At 44.7% G+C, this 13,222-nt stretch overlaps 1 long non-coding RNA gene across 1 annotated transcript; it reads left to right on the top strand.

The window, feature by feature from the left end:
• The first annotated feature begins 15 nt into the window (after positions 1-15).
• LOC129833492 (uncharacterized) lies at positions 16-5,774 on the top strand. The gene is made up of 2 exons (XR_008756076.1): positions 16-105; positions 220-5,774. It is a non-coding gene; the product is annotated as an uncharacterized LOC129833492 (long non-coding RNA).
• The last annotated feature ends 7,448 nt before the right edge of the window (positions 5,775-13,222 follow it).

A 13,222-nucleotide genomic window follows, 5' to 3' on the forward strand; every position in this document is an offset into this window, starting at 1 on the left:
ACTCCTTCTTCGATTCTTGATGAAAGAGCCACTGGCCCCTTCGCTTTATAACAGCGCCACCTGCCGGACCATAGAACGACGAAGCAAGAGCTGTGACTGCAACAGGTTTGATCAAATAACCCAGAGATTTACATAGCTAACTTCACTGACCCTCAAAAAACATACAAAAAATATAAACCGATGTTCATGTTCTCTTCTTCTTCTCAATCTCCTCTGCAGCTAGCAACTGCAGCTAGTTGTTTTTTTTGCACATCACTTGGAATATGTGTTGCTAAGCGACAGCATCAGGAGTGGGAGTGAGGAGAGAGCATGCATGCAGCAACAGAGGATGCAAGGTAAAGATGAGCAGAATTCAAAGCATTATGGTGTGTGTAGTAGTTCAAACTTTAATGGGGTTTTTCCATAAAATGTTCATATAGCACACACACACACACACACACACACACACACACACACACACACACACACACACACACACACACACACACACACACACACACACACACACACACACACACACACACACACACACACACACACACACACACACACACACAAACAGCTATGTCTTACTATACCAACAATTGATTCCCATTCACACACACATACACATGTGTACACATATTGTTTCTGAAATATGAAACTGTAAGCTGCAACAGCTGACAAATGAACCACAGGGTAGGACAAAAAGCCCTCCCTCTACTGTAAAGAAGCTGTAACAGCTGACAAATGAACCACAGGGTAGGACAAACCCCCTCTACTGTAGAGAAGCTACATTCTTGTCTCTTCTGTAGATGTTATAACCATGTATTGCTACCACTGCTACCACTGGTCAAAGGAATGATGTGTAAGTGAGTTTCAGATATGAATTTATGAATGTTATCTTTTACTAGCAAGTTATCAAATTTCATGAACCTTGTTTCTTAGGCTACGTATGTTAATGTGGCCTGTTTTTAGCACTTTACTGGGATGTTTCATTGTTTTTATTGCTTTACTTATCAGAAGACGACAGCAATATTTACACTGAACAAAAATATAAACACAACATGCAACAATTTCAACGATTTTACTGAGTTTCATTTCATCTAAGGTAATCAGTCAGTTGAAATATATAGGCCCTTATTTATGGATTTCACATGACTGGGAATACAGATATTCATCTGTTGGTCACAGATACAGAAAAAAAAGGTAGTGGCGTGGATCAGAAAACCAGTCAGTATCTGGTGTGACCATAATTTGCCTCATGCAGGGCGACACATCTCCTTCACATAGAGTTGATCAGGCTGTTGATTGTGGCCTGTGGAATGTTGTCCCATGTAACGGATGTGAAATGGCTAGCTAGTTAGCGGGTACGCGCTAGTAGCATTTCAATCAGTTACGTCACTTGCTCTGAGACTTAAGTAGTGTTGCCCCTTGCTCTGCAAGGGCCGCGGCTTTTGTGGAGCGATGGGTAACGATGCTTCGTGGGCAACCGTTGTTGATGTGTGCAGAGGTTCTCTGGTTCGCGCCCGTGTCGGGGCGAGGGGACGACGTAAAGTTAGTACTGTTACATTGATGCTGTTGACCCGGATCACTGGTTGCTGCGGAAAAGGAGGAGGTTGAAAGGGGGGTGAGTGTAACGGATGTGAAATGGCTAGCTAGTTAGCGGGTACGCGCTAGTAGCATTTCAATCAGTTACGTCACTTGCTCTGAGACTTAAGTAGTGTTGCCCCTTGCTCTGCAAGGGCCGCGGCTTTTGTGGAGCGATGGGTAACGACGCTTCGTGGTTGACTGTTGTTGATGTGTGCAGAGGGTCCCTGGTTCGCGCCCGTGTCGGGGCGAGGGGACGACGTAAAGTTATACTGTGACACCCACTCCTCTTCAATGGTTGTGCGAAGTTGCTGGATATTGGCGGGAACTGGAACATGTTGTCATACACGTCGATCCAGAGCATCCCAAACATGCTCAATGGGTGACATGTCTGGTGAGTATGCAGGCCATGGAAGAACTGGGACATTTTTAGCTTCCCGGGAATTGTGTACAGATCCTTGCGACATGGGGCCGTGCATTATCATGCTGAAACATGAGATGATGGCGGCGGATGAATGGCACGAAAATGGACCTCAGGATCTCTGTGCATTCAATTTGCCATCGATAAAATGCAATGTGTTCGTTGCCCGTAGCTTATGCCTCCCCATACCATAACCCGACCGACACCATGGGGAACTCTGTTCACCACGTTGACGTCAGCAAACCGCTCGCCAACACGACACCATGGGGAACTCTGTTCACCACGTTGACATCAGCAAACCGCTCGCCAACACGACACCATACACACTGTCTGCCATCTGCCCGGTACAGTTGAAACTGGGATTCATCCATGCAGAGCACATTTCTCCAGAGTGCCCACTGAAGTCGATTACAACGCCTAACTGCAGTCAGGTCAAGACCCTGGTGAGGACGACGAGCACGCAGATGAGCTTCCCTGAGAGTTTCTGGCAGTTTGTGCAGAAATTCTTTGGTTGTGTAAACCCAATCAGGGTTTAATCAGCGGCCCAGGTGGCTGGTCAAATTGTAGAATCCAGTTCCTACATTTGAATATAAAAATCGATTTTATCAAACAAAACTATGCTACATTTTATCTCTGGGGCCCTCAGGATGACAAATCAGAGCAAGATTACTGACTGTAAGTACATTATTTACATTCAGAGGTGAATGTATCGAACCAGTTGCCGTGAATAAAGTTTTTTGTTGTTATGCACTCTCCTCAAACAATACCGTGGTATTTTTTCACTGTAATAGCTCCAGTAAATTGGACAGTGCATTTAGATTAACAAGAATTTAAGCTTTCTGCCAATATCAGATATGTCAATGTCTAATTTTCTTGTTACTTACATCATCATGCTAATCACATTAGCACACGTTAGCTCAACCAATCCCGTAGAGGTTTTAACAGCCAATGACTCACAATGCTCCTAGTAGGGCAAACCGTCTCATTGCTAACAGGATAACTCAGGTTGATATGTGCATGATACTGCTGACCATAGCATTCAGGGGAGTTATAGAAACATAAATTAGGTTACCCTCATCACTATCAAACGCTCCCTAAAACACTTCAGCGAGCAGGCCTATCTAATCAACCTGGCCCGGGTATCCTGGAAGGATATTGACCTCATCCCGTCAGTAGTGGATGCCTGTAGCCTCCAACCTCTCTCATTCTATTGGAGAGTGGCTCCAATAAATGAATGTATAGCGGCCAGGCAGTCTTCATGAGTGTGTGGAGCCACAATCCAATAGGATGAGGGAGGTTTGAGGCTACAGGGAGCAGGGGACACATTAGTTAATGAATAGATCATTAGTGCACATAGCAGCAAAATGTTTTGGCAACTGAAAGTGTTATTGCAACAAAAACAAGAGTTTCTTATTGGACAGATTCAGGTAGGTGGTCCCTCCCCTTTTTCTGTCTGTTTTGGTGTCTAGTCAACACGAGCCTGACGATGATGTGCTATCACAGTATCCCACAAGATGGCAGCACAGAGCAGAGGTGGAGTTTGAACTAAGCATATGCGAATAACGAATAATGTATTCAAACCCACATATTCAAACTTCTGCAACTCATTACATTGGAATAGAGGAGAGCTTTGCAGACTCATGATCATCTGCAGTATCTCTCTCTCTTTCAACATCTCTTCTTTCTCTCTCTCTCTCTCTCTCTCTCTCTCTCTCTCACACTCGCTTGCTCTCTCTCTTTCAACATCTCTTCTTTCTCGTCTCTCAGAATGGAATAAGAGATGATTGGCCATACAGCTCTCCTCACTATATAATAACAGATGATTGGTCATACAGCTCTCCTCACTAAATAATAGCAGATGATTGGTCATACAGCTCTCCTCACTAAATAATAACAGATGATTTGTCATACAGCTCTCCTCACTATATAATAACAGATGATTGGTCATACAGCTCTCCTCACTAAATAATAACAGATGATTGGTCATACAGCTCTCCTCACTATATAATAACAGATGATTGGTCATACAGCTCTCCTTACTATATAATAACAGAGGATTGGCCATACAGCTCTCCTTACTATATAATAAGAGATGATTGGTCATACAGCTCTCCTCACTAAATAATAACAGATGATTGGTCATACAGCTCTCCTCACTATATAATAACAGATGATTGGTCATACAGCTCTCCTCACTATATAATAACAGAGGATTGGCCATACAGCTCTCCTTACTATATAATAAGAGATGATTGGTCATACAGCTCTCCTCACTATATAATAACAGAGGATTGGCCATACAGCTCTCCTCACTATATAATAAGAGATGATTGGTCATACAGCTCTCCTCACTATATAATAACAGATGATTGGCCATACAGCTCTCCTCACTATATAATAACAGATGATTGGCCATACAGCTCTCCTCACTATATAATAAGAGATGATTGGCCATACAGCTCTCATCACTATATAATAAGAAAATTATGAGGTCTGTGTGGTTGTTTTTGTTTAACTGTCCTCTCTCTCTCTCTCTCTCTCTCTCTCTCTCTCTCCCTCTCTCTCTCTCTCTCTCTCTCTCTCTCTTTCTCTCTCTCTCTCTCTCTCTCTCTCTCTCTCTCTCTCTCTCTCTCTCTCTCTCTCTCTCTCTCTCTCTCTCTCTCTCTCTCTCTCTCTCTCTTCCACCTGTCCTTGTGCTTGTCTCCACCCCCTCCAGGTGTCACCCATCTTCCCCACTTATCCTCTGGGTATATATATACTGGTGTTTTCTGTCTGTCTGTGCCAGCTTGTCTTGTTTGTTCAAATCAACCAGCGGTTTGTCTCAACTACTGTTTTTCCCCAGTCTCTTTTTTTCTCGCCCTCCTGGTTTTTGACCCTTGACTGTCCTGACCCTGTATCCACCCGCCTGACCACTCTGCCTGACCCTGAGCCTGCCTGCTGTCCTGTACCTTGACCTCTACTCTGGATTACCGACCTCTGCCTGACCTGAGCCTGCCTGCTGTCCTGTACCTTGACCTCTACTCTGGATTACCGACCTCTGCCTGACCCTGAGCCTGCCTGTCATCCTGTACCTTGACCTCTACTCTGGATTACCGACCTCTGCCTGACCCTGAGCCTGCCGTCCTGTACCTTGACCTCTACTCTGGATTACCGACCTCTGCCTGACCTGAGCCTGCCTGTCATCCTGTACCTTGACCTCTACTCTGGATTACCGACCTCTGCCTGACCCTGAGCCTGCCGTCCTGTACCTTGACCTCTACTCTGGATTACCGACCTCTGCCTGACCCTGAGCCTGCCGTCCTGTACCTTGACCTCTACTCTGGATTACCGACCTCTGCCTGACCTGAGCCTGCCTGCTGTCCTGTACCTTGACCTCTACTCTGGATTACCGACCTCTGCCTGACCCTGAGCCTGCCGTCCTGTACCTTGACCTCTACTCTGGATTACCGACCTCTGCCTGCCTTGTCCTGCCATTTGCCCCTGGTGTTACTATAAACATTGTTACTTCACACAGTCTGCACTTGGGTCTTACCTTGATTCCTGATATCAACATTAAACTCCAAAGGAATGAAGACATTTATTCCAAATGTCATATTATGTGCAAATAATTAAACTACAAAAGGAAATAAATAAACATAAATATGGGTTGTATATACAATGTTTGTTCTTCACTGGTTGCCCTTTTTTTGTGGCAACAGTTCACAAATGTTGCTGCTGTGATGGCACACTGTGGTGTTTCACCCAATAGATATGGGAGTTTATTAAAATTGGATTTGTTTTTGAACTCTTTATGGGTTTGTGTAATCTGAGAGAAATATGTGTTTCTAATATGGTCATACATTTGGCAGGAGGTTAGGTATTGCAGCTCAGTTTCATCCTCATTTTGTGGGCAGTGTGCACATAGCCTGTCTTCTCTTGAGAGCCAGGTCTGCCAACTGCGGCCTTTCTCAATAGCAAGGCTATGCTCACTGAGTCTGTTCATAGTCAAAGCTTTCCTTTAGTTTGGGTCAGTCACAGTGATCAGGTATTCTGCCACTGTGTACTCTCTGTTTAGGGCCAAATATCATTCTAGTTTGCAAAACTCTTTCCCATGTGTAAAGTAATTATCTTTTTGTTTTCTCATGATTTGTTTGGGTCTAATTTTGTTGCTGTCCTGGGGCTCTGTGGGGTCTGTTTGTGTTTGTGAACAGAGCCCCAGGACCAGCTTGCTTAGAGGACTCTTCTCCAGGGCCATCTCTTTGTAGGTGAAGGCTTTGTTATGGAAGGTTAGGGAATCGCTTCCTTGGTGGTTGTAGAATTTAACGTCTGTTTTCTGGATTTTGATCATTAGTGGGTATCGGCCTAATGCATTATTTGGTGTTCTACGTTGTACACGGAGGATGTTGTTGCAGAATTCTGCCTGCAGAGTCGCAATTTGGTGTTTGTCCCATTTAGTGAGTTCTTGGTTGGTGAGCGGACCCCAGACCTCACAATCATAAAGGACAATAGGTCCTATAACTGATTAATGTATTTTTAGCCAGATCCTAATTGGTATGTCGAATTTTATGTTCCTTTTGATAGCAGAGAATGTCCTTCTTGCCTTGTCTCTCAGATCGTTCACAGCTTTGTGGAAGTTGGTGTTTAGGCCGAGGTATGTATAGTTTTTAGTGTGCTCTAGGGTAACGGTGTCTAGATGGAATTTGTATTCGTGGTCCTGGCGACTGGACCTTTTTTGGAAACTCATAATTTTTGTCCTACAGAGATTTACTGTCAGGGCCCAGGTCTGACAGAATCTGTGCAGAAGATCTAGGTGCTGCTGTAGCCCCCCCCCCCCCCCCCCCTCTCTCCACACTAACTTTCCTTGGCCTCCACTTTGCACACACACACACACACACACACACATACACACATGCACACACACACACATACACACATACACACATGCACACATACACACATACACACATGCACACATACACACACACATCATGTTGCCAGGAAACAGCGCAGTACAATAAACAGTGTCCAAGTCAAGTGGTTTCTCTCTGACAGTGAAGGGCATGGCGCTGATGACAGCTGATGACTAAAGAAGGGGAACACTGGTTATAACTGTCTGGACATGGGAGAGAGGACAGAGGATATAACTATCTAGACATGGTAGAGAGGACAGAGAGGACAGAAGTTATAACTGTATAGACATGGGAGAGAGGACAGAAGTTATAACTGTCTGGACATGGTAGAGAGGACAGAAGTTATAACTGTCTGGACATGGTAGAGAGGACAGAGGATATAACTATCTAGACATGGTAGAGAGGACAGAAGTTACACACTAAAACTCTCAATCTGTCCTTATTCAGTACATCTGAGGCTCAGTGGACCGGGGTCACAACCTTTTTTCACACCCCCATCAGATTCTCAGTGCTTCAATAACAAGTTAGGGAGCCCAACCGGGTCTGGGTTTGGTCGGGGTAGGCCGTCATTTTAAATAAACATTTGTTCTTTACCCACTTGCCTAGTTAAATTATCATTTTTTTAAAACCTGTCCATCCATTCAGGCACAGACTGGGACCACAAATCGGCCTTAAAGCCCCATTATCAGCCATCATTAGCCCCCGTTGCTGTTAAAGTACTGAGAAACTGATGGGAATGTGAAAAGGTTGGCATCATTCTGTGACAAACCCCCAATTGTGACAGGCCCACATTGACTAAAGATGACCCACCTGACATTAGCCTGTAATGGTATATGTCCAGTTCATTCATACATCTGTTCAACTGAAGCCAGTGAGTTACGCATGTATTCTGGACACCATTTATTTATATTTACTCATTTCATATGTATATATACTGTATTCTATATTCTGTATTTTAGTTAGTGCCACTCCCATATTGCTCGTCCTGATATTTATACATTTCTTAATTCCATTATTTGACTTTTAGATGTCTGTGTGTATTGTTGTGAACTGTTAGATATTACTGCACTGTTGGAGTTAGAAACACAAAGCATTTCGCTACACCCACAATAACATCTGCTAAATATTTGTATTTGACCCATAACATTTGATTTGATTTTGATCGGTCTGTAGTCTTTAGATTTGATTTAAAATCAATCCCAGAGTCCACCAGAACATTGCTTATATTTAGAACACGACTGGCATATTTGGAAGCCTCAGCGTCATCGTCATCGTCCTCACATGGCCTGCGTCCCAAGTGGCACCCTATTCCTTAATAATAGTGCACTACCCATAGGGCTCTGGTCAAAAGTAGTGCACTATGTAGGGAATAACTTGCCATTTGGTACACATCCATGGAACAGGGATCCACCCTGTGAGGTAGTCTCTGGAAAACACCACACACTGATTACGCACTCACACACACACCCTGAAATATCCATTCCTGCTCCACCCTTCAATCTGGGATTATCTGGGTCACAGGTCCATCCACCCACCCACCTAGACACACACACACACACAGTCATGAGAGGGCCAGGTATAATCACAACATCAGAACAGAATAACATGCTGTCAAGGAGAGGGTCAGTCTCATAATGTGGAGATCACTGGGCAAGATGACGAGGACTGTGTCTGTCTGTCTCTCTGTCTCTCTCTCTCTCTCTTTCTCACACACACACACACACACACACAGCAGTCCCAGTTATTAGCCTGTTGGTCTCAGAGCTATATAATCTGTACATATCTCAGAGCAGGCTAGATCCTAGTTATTAGCCAGGTATTTTTCTATAGAACATAGAATGTCCTCTAACGATGCTGTTTCTAGGACACTCCAGCCTGACTCCTATGAAACATGGAATGTCCTCTAACGATGCTGTTTATAGGACACTCTAGCCTGACTCCTATGGAACATGGAATGTCCTCTAACGATACTGTTTCTAGGACACTCCAACCTGACTCCTATGGAACATGGAATGTCCTCTAACGATGCTGTTTCTAGGACACTCCAGCCTGACTCCTATAGAACATGGAATGTCCTCTAATGATGCTGTTTCTAGGACACTCCAACCTGACTCCTATGGAACATGGAATGTCCTCTAACGATGCTGTTTCCAGGACACTTCAGCCTGACTCCTATGGAACATGGAATGTCCTCTAACGATGCTGTTTCTAGGACACTCCAGCCTGACTCCTATGGAACATAGAATGTCCTCTAACGATGCTGTTTCTAGGACACTCCAGCCTGACTCCTATGAAACATGGAATGTCCTCTAACGATGCTGTTTATAGGACACTCTAGCCTGACTCCTATGGAACATGGAATGTCCTCTAACGATACTGTTTCTAGGACACTCCAACCTGACTCCTATGGAACATGGAATGTCCTCTAACGATGCTGTTTCTAGGACACTCCAGCCTGACTCCTATAGAACATGGAATGTCCTCTAATGATGCTGTTTCTAGGACACTCCAACCTGACTCCTATGGAACATGGAATGTCCTCTAACGATGCTGTTTCCAGGACACTTCAGCCTGACTCCTATGGAACATGGAATGTCCTCTAACGATGCTGTTTCTAGGACACTCCAGCCTGACTCCTATGGAACATAGAATGTCCTCTAACGATGCTGTTTCTAGGACACTCCAGCCTGACTCCTATGAAACATGGAATGTCCTCTAACGATGCTGTTTCTAGGACACTCCAGCCTGACTCCTATGGAACATGGAATGTCCTCTAACGATGCTGTTTCTAGGACACTCCAACCTGACTCCTATGGAACATGGAATGTCCTCTAACGATGCTGTTTCTAGGACACTCCAACCTGACTCCTATGGAACATAGAATGTCCTCTAACGATGCTGTTTCTAGGACACTCCAGCCTGACTCCTATGGAACATGGAATGTCCTCTAACGATGCTGTTTCTAGGACACTCTAGCCTGACTCCTATGGAACATGGAATGTCCTCTAACGATGCTGTTTCTAGGACACTCCAACCTGACTCCTATGGAACATAGAATGTCCTCTAACGATGCTGTTTCTAGGACACTCCAGCCTGACTCCTATGGAACATGGAATGTCCTCTAACGATGCTGTTTCTAGGACACTCCAGCCTGACTCCTATGGAACATGGAATGTCCTCTAACGATGCTGTTTCTAGGACACTCCAGCCTGACTCCTATGGAACATAGAATGTCCTCTAACGATGCTGTTTCTAGGACACTCCAGCCTGACTCCTATGGATTTGACCTTTGACTCCTTTCCTCTTTCACTCTTTGACCTCTTTCCTCCTTTCACACACACACACACACACACACACACACACACACACACACACACACACACACACACACACACACACACACACACACACACACACACACACACACACACACACACACACACACACACACACACACACACACACACACACACACTTAACTGCTGCTCCGTCCCAGACAGTCTCCTGGTCTAAGAGCACCATAGATGTCTGGAGCCAGTAGGGCACATTCCTCCCTCTGTACCCAGCTTAAGGGGTCAGGGGCTGAGAAGAACTATGCCATGATCCAGAAACACTGTGGTGATCAGATCAGGAGGCAGGTTAAAGAAATATTTGTACGCCTTGAGACAATTGAAACATGGATTGTGAATGTGTTGCCATTCAGAGGGTAAATGGGCAAGACAAAATATTTAAGTGCCTTTGAACTGGGTAGGGTAGTAGGTGCCAGGCGCACCGGTTTGTGTCATGAACTGCAACGCTGCTGGGTTTTTCACACTCAACAGTTTCTCGTGTTTATCAAGAATGGTCCACCACCCAAAGGACATCCAGACAACTTGACACAACTGTGAGAAGCATTGGAGTCAACATGGGCCAACATCCCTGTGGAATGCTTTCGACATCTTGTAGAATCCAAACCCCGACGAATTGAGGCTGTTCTGAGGGTAAAAGGGGATGCAACTCAATATGAGGAAGGTGTTCTTAATGTTTGGTTTAATCAGTGTAGATGCTATATAGAAAATATGGAATATATATAGTATCATTATAGATTTGACCTCTGTGTTTGAGATGTATGACAGCTTCTCTGTCTTGTCTCACATCACCTCCTGTTGTGGTGTGTCTATGTCTATATCTATATCTATATCTATGTCTATGTCTATGGGCTCTCTAAATAGGTAAAGGGATAGTTCACCCATATTACTAAATTAGGTTTTGGTTTCCTTACTCTGTAAGCAGTCTATAGACAGGAAACCAATATGTAATTTAGTCATTTGGTTGAACTACTCCTTTAAGTTAATTTGAGAGATGGCCTGCTCTGTGTCTCCTTTATCTACAGCAGGTTTACACATAGGATCCCCACTATCTGTGTGTGTGTGTGTGTGTGTGTGTGGGTGCGTGGGTGCGTGTGTGTGTGTGTGTGTGTGTGTGCGTGCGTGCGTGCGTGTGTGTGTATGTGTATGTGTATGTGTGTATGTGTATGTGTATGTGTATGTGTATGTGTATGTGTGTATGTGTGTATGTGTGTGTGTGTGTGTGTGTGTGTGTGTGTGTGTGTGTGTGTGTGTGTGTGTGTGTGTGTGTGTGTGGTGTGTGTGTGTGTGTGTGTGTGAGAGTGTGAGTGGGAGTGAGAGTGAGAGTGTGAGTGATCCAGTAAACTCAACTGACCACAGTAAACCTCTGAGAGTCCTCTGTTAGTTCAAAGTTCCTAATTGAATGTCACACACAGTGGCACGACATAGCAGACCTGGCTTCAAATACTATTTCAAATATCTCAATTACTTTCAACGTGAGTATTCAGATATTTGTTTATTTGTTAACAATATTAAAGTAGTTGAATATTTAGCCATTTTTTAAATTTCACCTATATTTATACAGGTAAGTCTATTAATAACAAATTGTTATTTACAATGACGACCTGTCAAACACATCAATAAACAACACATCAATAAACAACACGTCTATAAATAACACATCAATAAACAACACATCAATAAACAACACATCTATAAACAACACATCAATAAACAACACATCATTAAACAACACATTAATCAACAACCATTACAGTATACATACACATCAATAACAACCATTACACTGTACATACATATCAATTACCAAGTACATGAAAAGCAAACAGTAAAATATGAACATCTAAACCCAGTCATGTAAAACAGAAACATTGTTCAGTAAAAGGCCCTCTAACATCCACCTGATCACCCTAGAGGCACCAACTCCACCATCATTCAGGACTGATCTCCCTAGAGGCACCAACTCCACCATCTTTCAGGACTGATCTCCCTAGAGGGACCAACTCCACCATCTTTCAGGACTGATCTCCCTAGAGGCACCAACTCCACCATCTTTCAGGACTGATCGACCTAGACGCACCAACTCCACCATCTTTCAGGACTGATCTCCCTAGAGGCACCAACTCCACCATCTTTCAGGACTGATCGCCCTAGAGGCACCAACTCCACCAACTTTCTGGACTGATCACCCTAGAGGCACCAACTCCACCACTTTCAGGACTGATCGCCCTAGAGGCACCAACTCCACCAACTTTCTGGACTGATCACCCTAGAGGCACCAACTCCACCATCTTTCAGGACTGATCGCCCTAGAGGCACCAACTCCACCACTTTCAGGACTGATCTCCCTAGAGGCACCAACTCCACCATCTTTCAGGACTGATCGCCCTAGAGGCACCATCTCCACCAACTTTCAGGACTGATCGCCCTAGAGGCACCAACTCCACCATCTTTCAGGACTGATCGCCCTAGAGGCACCAACTCCACCATCTTTCAGGACTGATCGCCCTAGAGGCACCAACTCCACCATCTTTCAGGACTGATCGCCCTAGAGGCACCAACTCCACCATATTTCAGGACTGATCTCCCTAGAGGCACCAACTCCACCATCTTTCAGGACTGATCGCCCTAGAGGCACCAACTCCACCAACTTTCAGGACTGATCGCCCTAGAGGCACCAACTCCACCAACTTTCTGGACTGATCACCCTAGAGGCACCAACTCCACCATCTTTCAGGACTGATCTCCCTAGAGGCACCAACTCCACCATCTTTCTGGACTGATCTCCCTAGAGGCACCAACTACACCATCTTTCAGGACTGATCGCCCTAGAGGCACCAACTACACCATCTTTCAAGACTGATCTCCCTAGAGGCACCAACTCCACCATCTTTCAGGACTGATCTCCCTAGATGCACCAACTCCACCATCTTTCAGGACTGATCTCCCTAGAGGCACCAACTCCACCATCTTTCAGGACTGATCGCCCTAGAGGC

Source organism: Salvelinus fontinalis, chromosome 2 (genome assembly GCF_029448725.1).
Source record: "Salvelinus fontinalis isolate EN_2023a chromosome 2, ASM2944872v1, whole genome shotgun sequence".
Taxonomy (NCBI): domain Eukaryota; kingdom Metazoa; phylum Chordata; class Actinopteri; order Salmoniformes; family Salmonidae; genus Salvelinus; species Salvelinus fontinalis.